This window comes from Vigna unguiculata, unplaced genomic scaffold, assembly GCF_037176805.1.
Source record: "Vigna unguiculata cultivar grain cowpea cultivar isolate G323 ecotype 2 unplaced genomic scaffold, ASM3717680v1 ptg000429l, whole genome shotgun sequence".
Classification (NCBI taxonomy): domain Eukaryota; kingdom Viridiplantae; phylum Streptophyta; class Magnoliopsida; order Fabales; family Fabaceae; genus Vigna; species Vigna unguiculata.
In genome coordinates this window covers 15,631-35,000 of record NW_028197064.1, presented here as the reverse complement: position 1 = coordinate 35,000, position 19,370 = coordinate 15,631, and the positions used below count along the sequence as shown (strand labels likewise).

Below are 19,370 nucleotides of genomic sequence, written 5' to 3'. Positions count from 1 at the left end.
ACCGGGGCCTGGCCAAAGTCCAGGGTGGCTCAAAGTTCGATCAAGGAGATCCCTGTCCTGTGCCCTATTCACTAAGATCTTCGAATTAGCCCTTACCGAAAAGCACGGCTTACCTCACTTTCAAGCATCCACTGGATCAGAGATAGAGATCCTTCTTCCTTTAGCGGCTGAGAACAAAGAGTAATCCCAATCCCTGAACGTAGTCCAACCTTCGGTCCTTCTGAAGCCGAGAAGGAGACTCCCAAGCATCCGAGATGCGAAAAGAAAAAGGGACCTTTCTCTAAGCCATTTGAAGTAGACAGGGATAAGGACAAGAGGCTCGCTACCGAGCTCGATGCTTTGAATAGGACCCACGGGGCGGTAATCTCAGATGCAGCAAAGAAAGAGGAAAGGCAGTGAAGGCTATTCCTGTCAAAGACCGTCTTTTTCCAAACACCGTATTCTTGCAAAAACCGGAGAATCCAATCCGCATCAATCTGGTCAGAATAGCCCTTCCTCTGCCGTACCTCTGATCAGTTCTTCAGAAAGCATTCCGTAAATAAAAGGGTGAGAACAGTAGCCTCAGTACCAATGAGCGGGTTGAGATCAGGAAAGAAAGAAGACCGACCAGATATTCAGCAAAGCATACTTCCGGGAGAGAATTCTATTTCATCGTTACACAATCTTCTGACTTACCTATTATGATATTCGTAGATCGCATAAGACGAAGATAGTCTGTTTTCACGTAGATAACAGTTGAAGAGTGAATCTGTCCTTACTAGACTTCAGGTTTAGATCGAGTTAGGGGGGAATACCGGGTATAACCAAAAATTCCTGTCATAAATGCTATTCATCAAGGCGACCGGAGGGAGGACAACACAACCTGAATGAAAGCCTTTCAAAACAAAAAAAATAGGGTTAGCTAGATAAGAGGAAGAGAATGACATATGTGCTTACTTTACTTGCAGTTCCCCTCCTTGACTATGTCCCGGCTGATTGGTGGGAAAAAAAGAGGTTAAGGGAGAAAAACCTTGCCTCATATGCGATTCCGCCTAACACATTGAACTCTGGGGGAAGAGGACTTTTTGTTTATTAAATCCCGTATCAGTTGGATTTTAAAAAAAGGGGAGTCCAAGACTATTCATTTCAGTTATCCACCCTTAAACGCGGAAGGCGTCATAGGATTTGAGCCCTTTAGGACTGGAAATTGGATATTGAATCACACCAATATCCTTGGCGGCCACATCGTGCGAGATTACCAGAACCTCTTTACTACTGACCATCATTCCTAATATTATTTGATTTAGATCCTTATCTTAGTGGCAAGATGACTTCTCAACAGGATATTAACGCGCTTTCTCAACCTATCTCAGAGGATTCCATTTTTCCGTTCCGTAAGGTCTTTTTTTAATTGAAGGCTCCAGGACCAGATAGGAAAGCATTGAGCTAGGATGACTTCACTACCTTAGTCTATTCACCCTCGGATCAATTCACTGGCTTGCTTACTTGCTTGGTGCACACTGACTTGACTGACTGAAGACCGGAATGGACCAATGCGAGATTGACTAAAGAAGGGCGCCAAGGAAAAGGCAAACTAGATAAAAAGCCAAGCTGACTGAATGAAATGCCGCAGCTGACTCTGACTCCGGTTTGGTACCTATTCCATATCTGAAGATTGACCACAGCCTAATTAATTGAATGCCTTACCGCTTTAAACTTTGCTTGGAGTTCGATCCGCCTATGAACTCTTCTTCATACGCTTACTCTCTTACCGGAAAGGCAACCCAACGAAAAGAGTCTTAGTCCAGCTTCGTCCCAAAGCTTGGAGATGCCAGGGGCTGAAAAAGTGGGAGTTACAGTATGTTCTTCTCAAGCCAAACCTTCCGAATGGAAGCGCTGGGTTTCTCTGGACTACTCTTCTGCCATTCATTACCCTTGACATGAGAGGTATATCGTTACCTTTGATCTCATTTCCATTTTTTTTATTTTGCAGAGTCTCAGCTCTTTCCTCGAGCCCCACGGGGTCCTCTCAATCCCGCTCTCTCACTTCTGTCGCTATAAGTGTATAAGTGTGCTCCCCCTTTGTGCGCAGAACGCCGAGGGTGTTCAGGTCTTTCCCCTCTTTTATCTTATTGCTTTCTTTTCTCCATTTCTCACTTGGGTCTAATTGCCAGGTTCAAGTGAACCCTCAGTAGCTTGAACCTGGCAACGGTCTTTGACACATCTATTAGCTGAAGAGGCCTAACGCTGGTCTTTTTATTCTTCCTATGACTAGCCGATGTAGACTATATCCATAGCCTTTCATATTAGTTAGGGTTGTGTCCTTAACGAATTTGTGAAACTCGTTTAGGCGAATCGATCAATATAAGGGCTTATACACCTACCTTTGAATGAAAGAAGTGTTGATTGTATGCCTGGAAAAGAGAAAGAGTGACTTCCGGCGGTCTGACGATTGATTGCATTTGGTTCAATTTATCTTGCTTGAGAGGGCAAAGGCAGGAAATAGAGTATGGAGTTAGGGGCTTGCTTAATGGCTTTCCTTCCGGCTTCAATGCTCAAGGCATTTCTTTTTTCTTTTTTTGGATTATGCTCTAGTGTTTGAATCATTTTTCTATCTATTCGTCTTTCTATTGATCTATTTGTTTTGCTATCATTCAGTATCAGTAAGATTGATTAGTATGTGGATTACGTGGCTCGCTCTCGCTCTTTGAGTTCTTGGTCTGAAGGTGAACGAGCTCTTGGTGTCGTAATTCCTACTCGCTTTCCTTGTATTAGCTACAGCCACCGAAGCATTCTTTCGTCAACACGAGTTAGCTATTCTCTGATCTTTGCCTTATTCTTTCTTCCTTTTCGTATGTATTTTCAACCGCACAACTGGAACCAAAAATTTCATTGCCTTGAAGAGCCTTCCATTCTTAAGCCAGCCAATCCAGTCAATCAATAAAGGGGCGAAGCGGTGTGAACATGGCCTCATTCTATGACGAGTTGGAGGAGATAGCAGGCTACGGCGAGGAGCCGCCCTACGAGGAAGACAAAAGGGACACTGAGGTCCGAGGACCGGAGGCCCACGTATATGCACTCATGAATACTTATCAATTCAAAAAATTCTTTGATCGTAGAGCAGGCACGTTTCGCCGCTACGCTAAAAGGCTCTTCTATTATGGATCACACGTCCAATTCTCTGGCTCAGAAAGGCTTTCGATGTTTTGATCCTTCTTCTCGTTTTCGCCGTCCCGGCATGTTACCTTCCCTTTTTGGAGTACCAGCTATAGTAGTCAGTCCACTGGGTCTACCTTTTGCGTCCCTGGTGAGGTTGGTTCATCGGCCGAGTCAATCCAGTTTAGAATCTTATTTTCTAGTGAGTTATAGAGCATCTAGTAGATAAACTACTAGCATGAGTAGTTAGACTACCCATACTCAGTTTACGCTGTTCGTGACAGCGATGTTCCAGTCAGACCCGTTCCAGAACCGATGAAAGAGAAAAACCCACTAGCGGGTAAACCTGTGCTTTAGCCCCCAGCAATAGATCTAGTGAGACAGGATTTTCCTTGCCTATGTTCCCCCTGAAGTGAGGCCCCACCGAATCGTCTGCTTAGTCTTCTTTCTCTTTCCTGTGCTATCCAGAAGAGTGAGACATAAGTCTAAAGTTATCCCACTAGTAATGTGCACTATCTGACTTGTCCTTGGTACATCTTATATGAAGCAGTACTGTAGCCTTACAAGCTGCTTGAATGGGTAGCGGACTTTCTATCTACGCCGAGTTTTGATGCCCGACTCAAAGCCTCCTACTCTTCCCCTTCCGCGAAGACAACCTCTGCCGCCTAGTCTGCTTGCCTTTGCTTCCTAAAGTGAGATGTCCAAGAGAAAAGGAACGAGGGGAAGAAGCGACGAGAACATAAAATCGTGAATGAAAGAGCGTGACGAGACTTTCTCAATTCGAGATGTTAGAAGGTGCAAAATCAATGGGTGCCGGAGCTGCTACAATTGCTTCAGCGGGAGCTGCTGTAGGTATTGGAAACGTATTCAGTTCATTAATTCATTCCGTGGCAAGAAATCCATCATTGGCAAAACAGTTATTCGGATATGCAATCCTGGGCTTTGCTCTAACCGAGGCTATTGCCTTGTTCGCATTAATGATGGCCTTTTTGATTCTCTTTGTTTTCTAAGTTTCTCCTTTTGAAAGGTGTAGTCTCTCCTACCTGAAGAGGACGAGGCCCCCGGAAATGGGGGGAAGGGGAGTGGGCAAGGGGCCCCTTCACGGCTAATCGATCTCTCTCCCTCTAGTAAGCTCATCGAAAGACCTGGTGCCCAATACTAAAACTTGGGGAAGGTGGGATGCTAGGTGGACAGGATTGGACGTTAACCTAGAGAGCTAAGTGTAGTGCACTTCGTTCTCTTTGATTGGCACATGGAAGATCCACTTAAAGCATAAAGAAGATCTGCACCGCTAAGACAAGGAAGGTAAGATGTTCAGAAAGAAGATAAGACAAAAAAGTCAATATTGCAACTGACAGCTAATAGGAGAGAGAATACAACTGTCAGCAAATAAAATAGATAAGACAGTCCTGTCTTGATAGTTTACTTCAGATTTCAATGTCCGATCTGACTGTGAGAATAGCGAAGTCCGGAATGACATGCTCAATGCCAGTCCATCCAGAAATGCCAGATGAATCCCGTGAGAGATCTAATCTAGGCAGAAGATCCCATCCCTAAAAAAAAAAAAGTGTAATCAGAGGGTGAAACCTTGCTTTGCAAAAGGGGAGTTCTTTCCCGCATCCATCCCATAAACCCCTGTCAAGCTTCTACTCATTCTCAATTCAGGAAAAGGTTTCCGGTTGCCATAAATAAAACCACAATCACACAGTCAACTCGAACAAAGAGCTTCTCGCCTACAAATTAAGGAGCTGGTCCAAGCCTTCCTCTTTACTGTTTAGGAGTAGCATTGAAGATTCGAAACCTTTCGTGTCGTCAGGTTGCTACACCTAACCTAGCCTAGCGGGAGCTCACTTAAGGCTCCGAGTATCATGATCGTAAGACGACATTTGCTAGCCTCACACTACCCTTTTTGGAACCCTCGAGTAGTCATGTGGAATAAACAAACGAAAAGAAAGGAGAAAGGCTTGCTGTTGCCAAGGCCTATTCCTCGACCATCGTCACCTATTCAATAAGTTGGGAGTCCCCGCCATGTAAACCCATATCCCATGGAAGAATCGAATCAATACCGACTATTTCTTTAGCATCCCGAAGAGTGACGAGAAGACCACACTTTACATCTTTCTTTCAAAAGAGGAGAACGCGCTCATAGAATATTAACAAAAATGAAAGAAATCCTCGTCCAGTGGCACGTCCTTTAGCTGCTGCGGTCCGGTACGGGGAAAGAAGTTCGGACATATTCTATATAGGAAGCGCTCCTTGCCTGAAGAATAGGCGTCTTTCATACCTTTCCTGGGAACGGGCAAGAAAACAGATTGGCCTATGAATGTGCACCCTCTTTCCTGATACTAGGGACATTTGATTCTTTCTGACCTATATTATAATCTTACCAAACTGCTCTTATTCCGCTAAAAGAGCAAAGATAAAAGCCCTCTTATGCCAGAAATTTAATAAAGAATAAAGAAAGTGTACTTTCACCTCTGGAATGGCAACATGCGAAAGACACCCACTGGCGTGCTTACGTTCTTTCTTCGCTTCCCAGCCAACAAGCAACTCCTTGAGCTTTATAAAGCCGTTGATTGCCATCCGTTTTCTTGCTGGAATCTTTTTCTTATTCTGAATATAACCTGTCCTCCCGGGGCTCAAGGGAGAGGCCTGACTGTCTTTTCTATAGAGTTGGAGTAGTAGTTGGACAAAAGAACTCTCTGGCCGGAGTCAAACACGTAGTCGTGACCTGTCCCGTCGTTACTCCTCTTTCTATATGTTTAGGGAGAAAGAATTAGGCTGCCTAAAAAGAAACTCTAGGCGTTGGATTGTTTTTATTTTCTGCTGGTGAGGAAAGGTCGTGCAATCGCAGAGGACTAGTTCCCTATCCCGCTGATAAGAATAAAAAAGGGATCGGCGCAGTGGATAGGCCACTCTCACTGGAAGAGCTTAGCTTATTCCAAAGCATCCCTGACGCTCTCTAGTTTAGGAATAGAGGGTGCCGCATCCGAGGCAAAGCAAGAGCTAACAGCCTCTTTTTTTCCATCCTTACTTTCATCCGTTAATGCTTCTTCTTTCCAGTCAGTTTAGATCCTGAGAACAAGTCAAGCTTCAAATAAGTAGTCCGCTAAGGTCTGTCTAACAATAGAGCTTCCAGAGGCAAGCCGAAGCGGAGAATGTTTCTCCTAAAGAGTCTATTATAGTAGTCTATCAAAGCACAAGGAGAATGGCTCTGACTAAGCATCTGGTGAGGGATCCGCTGGATTAGTAAGCATCACATAAGGAGGACGGTGGAGATCTAAGTTGCTCCTTTCTTCCCCCTTCCCCAGTTCTCTAACTAGTGGTGTAAGCAAGTGCTCCATTGTGTAATGGTCTAAGGGCCTTTCAGTTCTAATCTGACCTACCGTGTCTAAGGTGTGACTTCTTCCAAGAGTGGGAGGGCTCACAGTAAGACCGGGTAGACGGGTATAGCAGTAATAGTACTTTCACCCAATAGGATAAGGCAAGTCAGTTTGAAAGCAAGGCAAACAACCTTTGCCTCTTGGACTACGGCTTGGAAACCTTTGCCAAGTTTCCTCAGTGAGAAAGGAATCAAACTCACTCTCTTTTCTTCTTCAACTCAACCAAGTCCAATAGAAAACACATTAAGCTTCGTCTAACAGGAAGTAGCACCTGCCGCCTTGCATAGCATGTCGAGAATCCTTTTCCTTGTTTCGAAATACAGATTGTTGTGGAGAGTCTAAATTGCGTAAGAGAAAGAAGCTGTTCTTGAATTGCTAGTCTGTCAGTGAGAAGCTGTGATCGAGAAAGTCTCGCCCAAAGAGCTCTACAGTAGTGCCTTGCGGGGTCGTAGAGCCGGGGGAGCTCAGATCCGATTCTTGCATTCATCTTAACTGCAGATTTCTACTTCTTCTTACCCAGTTTGTAAGCAGAGGAGAACAAATAAGATAGAAGCCCATATTGAAACTATACTTCCTAACTAGAGTAGTAAGAAGTCTTTTCAGAAGCAGTAGACTGAGAGGCTTTGGCAGAATTGATCGAACTTCTTGCTCTCAGGGTGCTTCGCTTGAGCTCAACCATCCGGGATGCTTGTTTTCTGAGGATGATTCTTTCGCGTAAGTAAGGGAAGTGTTGAGCCAGAGTAGAGATGACCTTTTCAGCATCGCTGTGAGAGCATCCGAGTGAATAATTTCTGCCAATTGCATGCTGAAATAGTTTCTTAGTGCTTCCCTTTGTTCTTGCAAGAGATCAAGACTGGTAGGCAGGCTAAGGCCAGAGATTCAATGCCCGAGGTCTTTCCTCTCCTTATCAGTCGAGTTACTTCATAACCTCTTCTTCTGATTATAGTCGTCGTAACTCTCTCTATCTTAGGTGTCGGCATCACACATATCATATAGATTGTGTGTAGTGAGTGAGATTTCCCAAACAAAACATTAGGAAAGGAGTTAAAAAAAGAAAAAGAATAGAGGCCATCTGACTTGGTTAAGTCATGTTAGTTGTGGTTAACAGCAGAACCAAAGCAGAATGACTGACCCTGCCTCCAAAGAGGAAGGTGCATTCCTTGTTATATCCCATAGCTTGCTGAGACCGGAGATAGGGTCCCCTCAGATATGACGATAGGTACGTTCCTGCCAAACATGTTAATAATATAGGTTTCCCTATGGGCATATCCCAGGTTTCCAATATGATCTTAAAATAGACAATCACACACAAAATAGCTCGACTGTAATCCGAGTAACGAAGACTGATAAGCATAAGGATTGAGAATTCATGGGATTGATCAGGTCTCAAGACTGGGACGTCGCTTTTAGCTGCTTTTTTGCAGACTAGATTACTAGGATGCTTGGGAAGTAGCCGTATCTTCTTCTTGCTCCGCTGCTCTCAGAAAACCTGGGACTGAATCTCTAAAATAAGGACTTGTCTATCCGGTTTATCCTGTTAGTGAGATGGGTGTAGCTCCCCTGGATGCATGAAGGCTTTCTTCTTTTGAATTCGGGTTCCCGCATATTGATTGATGCTTCCTTGGAATACCTTTCCATAGGAGTGGTAGAGTCCTAATAAGAGGCCAATTCCTGATACGCCCCTATGAATCTCCCTGGATATCTTCACTTTCTTCGGACGAGCATCCCTGACATAGCTGCCCTTGATAGAAATCCCCTGGCTTTCCTTACTAAATTATAAATCAATCCGGCAATCTTCCTTACAGTTATTTTCTCCTTAATAGTCTATCGGAATTTCTCTGAGAAACCCCCGGGAATCCTTACTTAAAAGCCCCTTTATCTTGATTGTTCGAATAGGATGTGTTAAGCAACAACTTCAAAGCCCTTAGCTACCGGTATTGCTTTGAAAAATCCTGGGTTAATGCAGGTTTCTTTGCTTTCTTTTTATCTGACGCAAGTTATTCATTGATAAAATCAGGATCTTTCTTCTCTCTTCGTTCCTCTCCTTACAGTCGAGTTACTACGTTCCTCTTCTTCTTATTCCCTCCCATGCATCAACAGTTCCAATTTATGGGATAATCCGAGGCAAAGGCCATATCCCGAAGCTAACTCATAACTCTTTCCCGAGTCAACTCACCCTTTCACGCTAACCCTGCTTTGGAAAAAAGAAGGAATGAAATAGCTCGACTGATAAGGAGAGGAAGCAAGGCACTTGAGATGGGTGCTTTCCTTCTTTTTTCTTTCGAAGGTGTTAAAGGGCTGATTGAGGTATAAATTCAATACATATAATTTTTATTTTTCTTGATTTGGTGGTAACCCATTTGGACGAGCAATCGCTACTTCGTTCTCGCCTTTGAGTGTGCAGGGCTTGAATCATCCATAAAACGCCTATTCCTAGGTGCCAAGCTTGTGTTAAAGATCTTACTTGCCTGATTCCCGGAACTGGGTTAAAATAAAAAAAGTGAAGAATTGCAAATATTTTAGATATTGTCTCAGTACTTGTGGCTAGTCCTATTATATGGACTTGACCTCCCTAAGGATGCTTCCACAGAAGAGGCGAGAGGTTCTATCCTTCGGGTATGTGTACCGAACGGGAAATCTATACTCGTAGGCGGTGATACCTCAAGCCCATGATACAACATTTTAAAGTAAGAAAGCAGTTGATAACGAAAAGTTAACCCCCGGTCGGACTTGGTAGGGTAGGAGCCGAATAGAAGGCATAAAGTCAGAGGAATGAGCGGGTAAAGAAGAAAGAGATTGGAAAGATGAGATTCATGTATTGACGTAATCTAGTAGACCCTTAAAGAACATCCAAACCTAGAAACAAGAGCACGCCCATCAAACGGAAAGAATTGATAAATAGGAGGCGGGTAAGCCCGAATAGCTTCCTCAAAAGCATGATGTAGCGACTTACTATTAATTCATAATGCGAGCTAGCATTTGGGGCTAATGTCTGTAGATGTGATACCTCCTGGTCAGAGACGGAGAATCGCTGTTATCGGATCTGGTAATAAACGTATGCTTAGTAGGGAGGGGCTCGCCCAGATGCTTTGCGAGACCGAATCATTTTGTGTTCGGTTGCGTTATCTACCGCAAAGAGGGACTCCCCCTTTCTATTAGAACAGTGTTAGTTCGCTATTACTGCCGGTCAGGCCGACGAGAATTCTATTCTGATATTGCTATGTGCGCCACTAGAGCTTTGATCATATGCTTTGAGCCGAGTCGATGAGTTTGAATATTCATTCGTGTACGTATGCCATGTAGATTGAAAAGGGAGAAGCCCTCACTGACGGAGTATAAATAGCACACCAGATGGATCATTCAATAGAAAGCCGAAGGCGAAGAGTGAACACCTCCAAAGGGCTGGGTGAGAGAAAGCGTCCTTTGTTGATACCTAGTGTACACCGCCACCTACTGAAATGGATTAATAAACGTGGCTTTCTATTGCTTGTAGCGGCGTTGCTTCCTTTTGTTCACCGCGGCGAAAAATGAAATCTTGAGAAAGAAGGCCTTGTGGGGCATCTCCAGCAGCGCCAAAGAAGGAAGATGGAAAGTCTTCTTTGTAGACTCGCACCGCTCACTTACGGTTTTATACAGAGGGGGGTTGTATTGAAGGGCCATAAGCTTTGAATATGCGTTGGTTCCAATCCGGATCTCGTTGTTTGGGTCTCGAGATGATATTCAGGAGACAAAAGAGCAGAGCTGATAGAAATGCTAATTATAATGGAGATACTAATTCTTTAATAAAGACTTGTGCCCATTGTCCAAGATTCCTTTGTGGGACTTTCTTTTTATTCTTCTTGACTTGACTCAACAACCCTCCAATTCAGGACAGAACTCTAAGGGTATCTCTGAAGATTCAAAATACAGAAGAGCGACTGCCAATCAAGACAATATTGAATTGAAGCACGCGCCTTAGGACCGATCCCAGTGAAATAGGAAAACGAATCCGCGCGCTACCGAGTTTCCTTCATCGATCGGAACAAAACTAGCAAAAGAAAGAGGGAGCTGCGCTATACATAATACAAAGGGACCCAGGCTCTGCCCGAATGATACGATCAGCAACTTCTAGTACCCAAGCTATGTGATCAATAACTATTCTCCTAGAGGCGAATCCCTCAGGGCGCCCTAAGCAACCGAAGGGTAGAGAAGATGAAGAATAAGGGTAATCTAAGCATGCGCCACCAAAAGGAAAGAGAGGACCGATTGATACCAATAGCAAGATACACATCTTTTTTTTTAGACTCCGAGGGTTGAGAATAGTTGAGGATCAGAAGATTGGCCTTAATAGATTAAGTGCAAACTTTCTTTTTTATATTATATATATGAGTAAGCCCCTTCCCTTAGGAACAGAAGTATACACAAGGGGGTAATTTCTCACAATTATTCACGTTCAACTCCAAGATCCAGCAAGCCAACTTCAACCGAAACTGAGTCACATTCTCCCTCTCTTCCTAATGGAGGCACATACCATTCTTGTAACAGTGGATGGATAAAAGTCTCGTAGTCTTTGTTTCTAAAAAGGTCGTGCCCTTTCTACATATATCGAAATTTTAGTCTTTCACCCCTCCTTTATCGAATTAGCTATGGCTAATCTAGTAGAGTAGGGCTAATCAGAAGTTTCACTATGGCGATTGGAAGCGAAGCCTCAATTCAAATCGAGCAGCAGCTTTTCTACACTCAAAGGGAACCCGGCATCCCATTAACTGAGACTTCCTATGCATAGCTGTAGCCTTTCGTCATACCCTTTGGCTACTTAGTGCCTCCACCTACTACTAGGCTGTAATCTTCTTGTTTCTAAACTAAATCGAGGGTCTATGCGGCTCTCTGAATAATAGAATATGTCCACTGTAGTCTATTTGAAGCGTTCCTGCTTGTCTTGAATCAAACGGAATTGAATAACCCTGTGTAGCGGATAGCATGGACTGATTGAAATAGCATACTTGTGCAATGGATCTCGTTTATCTTTCATATGTTAAATGTTCGTGTAGTGAATTCACGGCTAGAGATAGTACATTCTGGGTCGATCAAGGAAGGTAGCGTATACGGGTACTTGGGATTGAGTAGAGCATAGGTTCAATAACCGGGCTTGGAAAAGAGAATGATAATCTCGTTCAGCAAGAGGCTGGGTTTTTGGTCTTTCTACGTTTCCGCTTATGCTCCTTTGGTTAGTACTCCAAATTGGATTTCTTTCTGGTTGGTTCGAAGTAATGCTCCTTTTATTTAGCTATTCCCTACATTCTTTGGTAAAAGTGCTCATGCAGCTTCTAAGGGATGCCTTCCCCTCCAAGTTGTTTCAAAGTAAGATCTGTGGATAAACGATGGTTAAGCCGCATCGGTGCGGTCGGGATCGCCCGGTACTTGTGAGGCAGAAGAATCCTTGAATAGAAGATCGAGCTTGTGGAAAGTCTTTTTTTAGTACTTGTTAGCGTCCCTTCCCCCTGAGTTCAAGATGTCCCTTTCCGCTTCTCTTTCAGCAACTTCCGGATTGGTCAAGCCTCGAATCGAATCCTGGATCAACGCCCTTTTTCGCTTAACCCATTCGTTCACAGTCGATTCAACTTAAACCAATGTCACATGTCTTGTGAGCATTCAACCATGATCTTCTTTTGTTCACATCAGATCTTTCCTGGTAACTAAGGCAATGAAATTTTATTAATGAATAAATTACCTCATATCTTTCCCTCTGGGTGGGATGATACGAAATAGAGCAGTTGCCAATTGGCATGCGAAACCGAGAAGGAACTTACTTTCATAGACAAGAGCTGACCTTGGGCCAATGACCAGATATTTAAGATTATTAGCCAAAGTAGATAGAGTGAATGGGAATAGTCGAATGCCCTATGGAGTAAAGGGAAGGGGCTTGAGTTCTGAGACGAAGATAAGGCTTCCGGACATATGGAAGAAGGAGGCATCGTAGATGAGGAGATCCAGTTGTGCTTGCTGCCTATCCACTTGGCGAGTAAGAGGCTCTGTGCAAGAGTGGATTTTCAACCTTCTGCCTTTGCTTGCTTCATCTGCAGAGCTAACTCCGGAAGTGACTGCTCTAGCCAATGCGCATGCGTTCCTTCCTAAATGCAATTAGGCTTCTCGCGTTGATCACATAGCTTCTTCTGTAGTGCGTGTATTTAGTGTCTCCTTTGCTGTCCTATCGCGGAGTTATGTACGTAGGGTGCGCGTAGAAAGCTTATAGTGCTCTTCTTTGATTGATTGTAATTGAGTTGACTGACTCAGGAACTTTCCCTTAGGGTGAATGCACTAGGTGAGCGTCTTTCAATGCTTGCTTTTTTAGTTGTTTAGCCTATAGCCTTGTTGCTAAAGCTGTTAGCGCGTAGTCTGTCTCATATACCTCCAAGAGCGGTGAGTGGGTGTAGTAAGATAAGATGTAGGTAGGCATATCTATGTTTGGGCACTGAACATGGTAGCTATAGCGAGGGGAAAGATCCATAGCAAAGACCGGTAAGCTCGCTTCCCACATCCCATTCGATGCTTTCCCTCCTTCTTTATTTGCTTGATGCGCCGCTCGGTGTGCTCAGATGGTTCTGCTTCATGCTCGTCGACTCTGAGTTCGGGTTTCAATGAGTACCACGATCATTCCCGTTAACCAAATCTCTCCATTTTATGATCAATTCATTAGATCCAGCTCCCTGGCAGTTACAAAAGAACATCTTCATTGGGATGCTGTCAGTGAAGAAAAAGAAGTAAACTGTCATACCTGGTTCCAAGGGAAGAGAGCCCCAGTGAAGTAAACCGAGGGCACGAAGCAAGGTATGGTGGGTGCCAGCTACTTTCACTTGTTAGGAGTAGGGGCTGAAAAGAGCTCTTTGTATAGGTTGGGTTTGCTGGGCTTTGATGCTGACCTTCTTTTTTTGAAAAGGGGAAGGTTTGATAAAGGAGCTTTTAAGCCCTTTTGCTGGATTGTTGGTCTGCAGCCCCGCCCTATAGAATAGAATGAATCCAATAAGGAGAGGCCTATGGATGACCGAGCCACTCTTATACTACTCCTTACCTCACCCCCTTCTCACTTAAAGGGCGAAGTCGCTGAAGCGAGTCTAAAGGCCAAAGAGTGATCTTTGAACGTTACTACGCATCCTTATTAATGAATAGGTATAGTGTAAGGTAGGTTTGTTTGGGTATAGCAGGACTTGAACCTGCGACCATTAGGTTAAAAGCCCAATGCTCTACCAACTGAGCTATACACCCCCAAAAAAGATAGATAGTAGTAAATAAAGATTGGTGCAGAAAAGAGGGCGGCCCCTCTTCTCATCATATTAAAGGGGCGCAGCTCTGTATGAGGCTCGTACTGCGGAGCAAGCGAAGAATAAGGGCGCGCGTTAGCACTCCTGCAAGAAAACGGCCTTACTCAACAAGCGCACCTTTATTAGTAAGTTGTTTCCACTCATTGAAGATTCTATCTACAAAAGAAGGTCAACGGGGGATACTAAAGTTGCTCTCACTGACACCATCTACGAGAAGGTGAGGAGGTCGTCTTTCTTTTCTTTCCGGCCGCCATACGGTTCGCCTTAAAGCCGGAGAAAGGGAGGAGCAGTTATCTATGTAATTACGGTCTTTGTTGGCCGTTGTTCCGGTCGAGCACTCTCTTTTCTTTGCTTTGTTCAATAGAGTCTTACCAAACAAGACTGACTTCTTACCAACCCGCGAAGGGTTGTGAAGTTGGACCAGGTACGAAGAATGAATCTATATCTGTGTACAGTACGGAAGTTGCTGGCCGGCGGCCGCTCAACTGTTCGAGCGCAATACAGTGGTGGTTGGTTCCGATTCGACAAGGGTAGAATGCCTGGTCGAAGGTCCAGTACAGTAGGTAGCAGGCGTGTTCGTTTTGGCTCCCGAGCGAGAACGAGAAAGAGGCGCTGCACCATTCTTGCTGCTATGTACGTGAACCTTGACTTGAGAGATTCATCCAATGGAACCCACACTCAAAGGAGGACCACAAGCTCGGGGCTCGACGAAACATAAAATATCAGCATTAAGAAACTGACTTATTGGGGTTAGCAGTGAAAGAAAGAGCCCGGCATTCATATGAATAGCTTAGTCTACTAAAATCAAAGAGGGACCAGCCTCATCGTGGTAATTATCGTTCACCTCTAATGTGACACGTTCCCTCCCAGTTATATGATCCACGGGATCAGTCGGCTAGAGAGCGGGGCTATTCTTCTTCCGGGGAGGGAAAGTCGTCCCCTCTACTGATCGAACCCTCAGTTCGGGGGTCTTCGTCAACATGTTTTGAGGCTCCAGTCTTCGGCGGGTCACCATTACTTGACTTAGAAAGGCGAACATCTAGGCAAGGGAAAGCGCAGTGCGCCTGGTGCAAATGGCTTTTTTCATGATATACCAATCAGAATGGAGGACCCTACCTACGTACATGATTGATAGAAGAACTACGTAGGGGGTCGGTCAACTTGATGCGGGAGAGGCATGAGTGCAGTTCGATCTTGTGGTGTATTCGTTTGTAGTGAGTAGGGCCTCTTTCTCGTTGATCAGTTCGCCTCCGCTCTATTGAAAGGTCTCCATTCCTACGGCGGTTTTGTCAACGAACGCGTCTCGGGCCGGATTGACTAACCTAACCCTTACTTAAGGGGGCCTTGCCATAGTTGGGTGCTCTGCTTTAGTGTGATTTACGAAGGCTAGGCTAGTAATACCAAAAATGAAAAGAGATCGGGGTCGATAGTTGGCAAGGAACTTGATCCCCCCAAAACACAAAAGGGGCAGCTGCGGTCGAACTCGAATTCTGGAAATCAAATAAGTCGGGGCCCTTTTACCTTACCAAGTCTACCGGATAGAAATTAGCAGATCAGGTATAGATACGGGAAAGGCTTTCTCCCTCAGTGGAATCGGTGGAACGCCCTGCTTCCGGCTAAGTATACAGAGTTGGGTCTACCGTTCGTTCCACCGTTACCTCTATTCTATTCCGATCTTTCTTTTCTCCTTTGCTTCCTTGTCTCGTCTATCCTTCTCTGCCTTCAGCCTGTCTTTGAGCTCTATCCCGTCCTTCCTTTGGCTTGCCCTGAGGATTGACTCTCCAAAGTCAGTCGATTTGATCACTGTTCGGTTCGAGTCTTCATCGATCGGGTGGATCTATATGCTGAGGGGGGATGGAAAGGTGGGTGAGTCATGGCTGTGGACAGAGAGAAAGAAAGCGGTAGTCTTCCGGTGGAATAGATTTATAGTAAGTGTCTTCTTTCCTTCTCTTCTAGTAAGCGCCGTCAGGTCTCTCTTCTTGGGATATCTTGATCACCAGAAAGGATAGAGATCTTAAGTAGACATGCTTTAGGCATCGATCATCTTCCTAACTACATGGTACTCCCCCTCCCATTACTGGAACCGACGAAAGGGGGTGGAATAAAGAAAATGAGGAAGTGTCCCTTAGAGAAAGAGAGTCCGCTCTCTCATTGTCTGATTGCATCGTAGAGCGTCTGCACCAATTGCTTGGTTGCAGTAGCAGCCCCCTTTCTCCTTCTTTCATATGATAAATTAGAAAGATTTTAAATAGAGTAAGTGTAAGAGCGACTTCAATCTTTATTCGCTAAAAAAGAGAAGCTGGGTTCCGATAATAGTAGTTTCATCTGGATTGGGTTAGTGTTCAGTGTACCTATGCTTCTTTCGATCTGCTTTCTAGTTATGAATAAGACTCGTCTTCAAGTTCAAGTTAATATCATAGATAAAGATAAGAAGTGAAGAAAGACAGAACGAATCTCTTATCGCCATCTTTATCTTTCTAGCAGTGCTCTCAACTATTATCTTATTATATATAATACATATCTTTCTTCTCTTCTGCTCTTTGCTATCATAGCCACTTCTACATCAAACTGTGCTGCAACCTTAATCCTAAGAAGACGGGGTAGGACTGGAGTCTTAGGGATCTCTTTAGAATGTGGTGTGCCCTTGGCCGGGGCAAAAAGACAAAAATGATTCTCGAAAGTGGTAGCTCTGCGAAGGTTCCATCTACAGAGCAGGTGGAGAAGGTCGGCGGGCTTCATCTAAGTCCCTATCGGAGGTTCCATAAGGTACATTCACTTTGTTGGGAGGTGTAGACGCTTAAGCTGGGAACGGCAGTAAGGTCCCTCTTGAGATTTGTCACTTCTTGCTTGGCTTGTAAGGCTGTGGCAATAGGAGGTTGGAGCGATGCATGATGGCCGGGAAAAGACGTAGCGCTTTAGAGAAATCGGGATTACACCCTTTTTTATATTATATCCCTGTCACAGAGTTTGGCCAGAAAAAAGGTCACGCTTTGGCCTATAATGAGATAATTAGTTTATGCACGTGGTGGAGCGGGCAGTCTTATGCCCTGGTAATCAAAGAAATGAGTAAAACGGCCCAAATAGCCAAATCGGTAAAAATGGCATAAGAGGCTTTTTATAAGTCCATTATGACGGTTCAGGAGGCTAGAACCGTTGACCTTGAGGATGAAGCATAGCGCTGCTTAAGTTAAGGAAGAGTTCGCTTTTCTTTTGCCGTAGGAGTTGCCGGCAGGTCTACCCCCTCGGAGACGGGTAGATCATCAGTCTGACTACTAATCAGGCCAGCGGAAAGCTAGGCCCTTTCTCACCTGCAGCAAATGAGGAGGGAGGCTGCTTTTAAGTGACTTGACAAAGGATTGGAACTAGGCCAATGCCAATCTCATCTATTGCAGCAAAGAAAGAGGAAAGGGGCGAAGCGCTAGTTTGAATTGAAGTAGAGGAGATGCCATACGGTAGGAGGCAATAATGAATTAAGCCGGTATGAATGGAGCCTTGTTTATTAGGCTAGATCGATGTGATGTATATTTATTGGCTCTAATCCTCGGGGCACCCTATGGCATATCCTCTTTAGAAAGAAGGTTTCATTAGCACACTTCAAATGGCTTCGTTTAGTGTAATCTGGCAACTGCGTATTTGAGAAGAGTCTTTACTATGGATGGGGATATTCATAGAATCTTCCTATTTTTTTTTGATTGCATAGGATAGAAAGATGAAAGAGAAAGACAAGTAAATGAAAGGCAAGTCACGGGATCAGAGGATTAGACCGATGTACCATAATAGTGCAGCAAGGAGGAGAGACTAAGCAATCAAAGGGATGCAAGCAAGTCAGCTGTTTCGGTACGAAAGCCTGACAGCAAGCATTCTCGATTGAAGCATGAAAGAGACTTTTTTCGGGGTTTAATAATTCAAAAAAAGAAGTAGTGCTTTATAGAAATAATGGATTAAAGCGGTTTTCTTGCTAATGAGATGAGGGGAAGAGCTGCTTTCGGTCTCGGTCCAAGGCATTCTCTCAAGTAGCAAAGGCAAGACGGAAAAGCAGGTGTTGTCGGCCTTTCCGCTGCTATTGGTTTACCGCTACAGGATTTGCGCTCTCCAAGCAAGCATTAAGATCAGGCATGTAGGAAGTAGGGTAAAAAAGTAAGCATGAAGCTTTGACATAAGGTTTGTCTTCCTCTACCTTCTCTTGCTATTGGATTGAAGAGAAGGCCAAGAAAGAAGTGATTAAGAGCACTTTCGAAGTCAGTATCCGCTTTGCTTTATGGTCAATATCATATCCAGATCCACCTTAGTCAGAGTTGCATCAACTAATACGGAATATCCGGTGTTAAGGAGCTCTAAACCCCCTGTTAGCTCACTTGGTCGTGTCCTGTGGAGACAGCTCCCAACCAGGACCAGGAAGGTTACATAAATTATGGAAATGAACCTTACCCTGTTTGACAAGTTGTTCCGACTTAAGGCCATTAAGTAGTGGAAGATCTTGGAAGGTCTTCCACTACTTAAGATGGTTCTTAATCGAGTCATCTTGGTAGTGACCGATGGTCTCAACAAAGAGCTCTGTGTCGGAGCGCACTTGTTTGCTAAGGAGGTGATCAGGCTTGTCCGGAAATCTGGTTTCTTGTTCACTGCGCTTTACTTAAATGTGCTGTGTCATTGCAGCAAGCTTATGCCCCGGAAAACAGGCCTCTTGCTGCCTTTTCCTGTCTCGTTGACGAGGTCAGGGTATCCTAGGATTATCCCGTCTTTCCATCGTAGTAAAGTCGGAAAGATGAGACGTCCGACTTACTAGTGAAACTCTACTTATCATTCTTCACTCTTGCAAGGGCTATACCCTTAGCCAAGAGATTGACTAATAAAATAAAGTAGTAGAATCCATAGTGACTCCGACGGACTCTGATCAGATGGTAGATGTCGTTAATGACATAACTGCCGACTGGGAGAGTCTAATTCGTACCTATGTACCTCGGATTGGCTCCATCCCCATGTGTCAGGGGATCACATGGAGTCCGTCTTGGAAGGCAGTCCCTTCTCGAGGGAGGAAGTCTGATAGGGCTTTAAGAGATAGGGACTGCCGCGGTAAGAAAGAGTCACTCAGTGAATCAGTGGATCACACACTTGTTGGAGACAGGGACACGCCTTACTATTGAAATGAAAAAGTATACAAGGAAAGGGTGAAGTCTGGGGACAACGGTAAACGTGAGGAATGGGATCTCCAAACCCGCCCTACTCAAAAAGTTCGCAACCAAGGGACATGCCGAACACCTACCTTTCCAACTAAGTCCAACGCGAGGACCCTTTAATTTAATTGACGATGCGTTCCGTCGTCAGCAAGCGGTGGCCGACAAGGCCCTTTTCCCTAAATCTCTTGGGAAGCGAAGCAGGCTTTCTGATTCTGAGAGAAATCGAAAGGCAAAGAGATAGGCAAGCCAAACCAAATAAATAAGGAATGTTTCAATCTTTACCTCTTTTTGTCAGCCGGCAATCATAGGGTAAGCCCATCTCCTTCTTGGAGAAAGTTTACATGTTGGGCCAGGCTAGTTTGCTTCGATGGTAGGAG

The 19,370-nt window shown here is 44.5% G+C and overlaps 1 non-coding gene across 1 annotated transcript; it reads right to left on the bottom strand.

Annotated features, from left to right (window-relative positions):
* Positions 1-13,687: 13,687 nt before the first annotated feature.
* On the bottom strand, positions 13,688-13,760 carry TRNAK-UUU (transfer RNA lysine (anticodon UUU)). The gene has a single exon. It is a non-coding gene; the product is annotated as a tRNA-Lys (tRNA).
* Between the last annotated feature and the right edge of the window lie 5,610 nt (positions 13,761-19,370).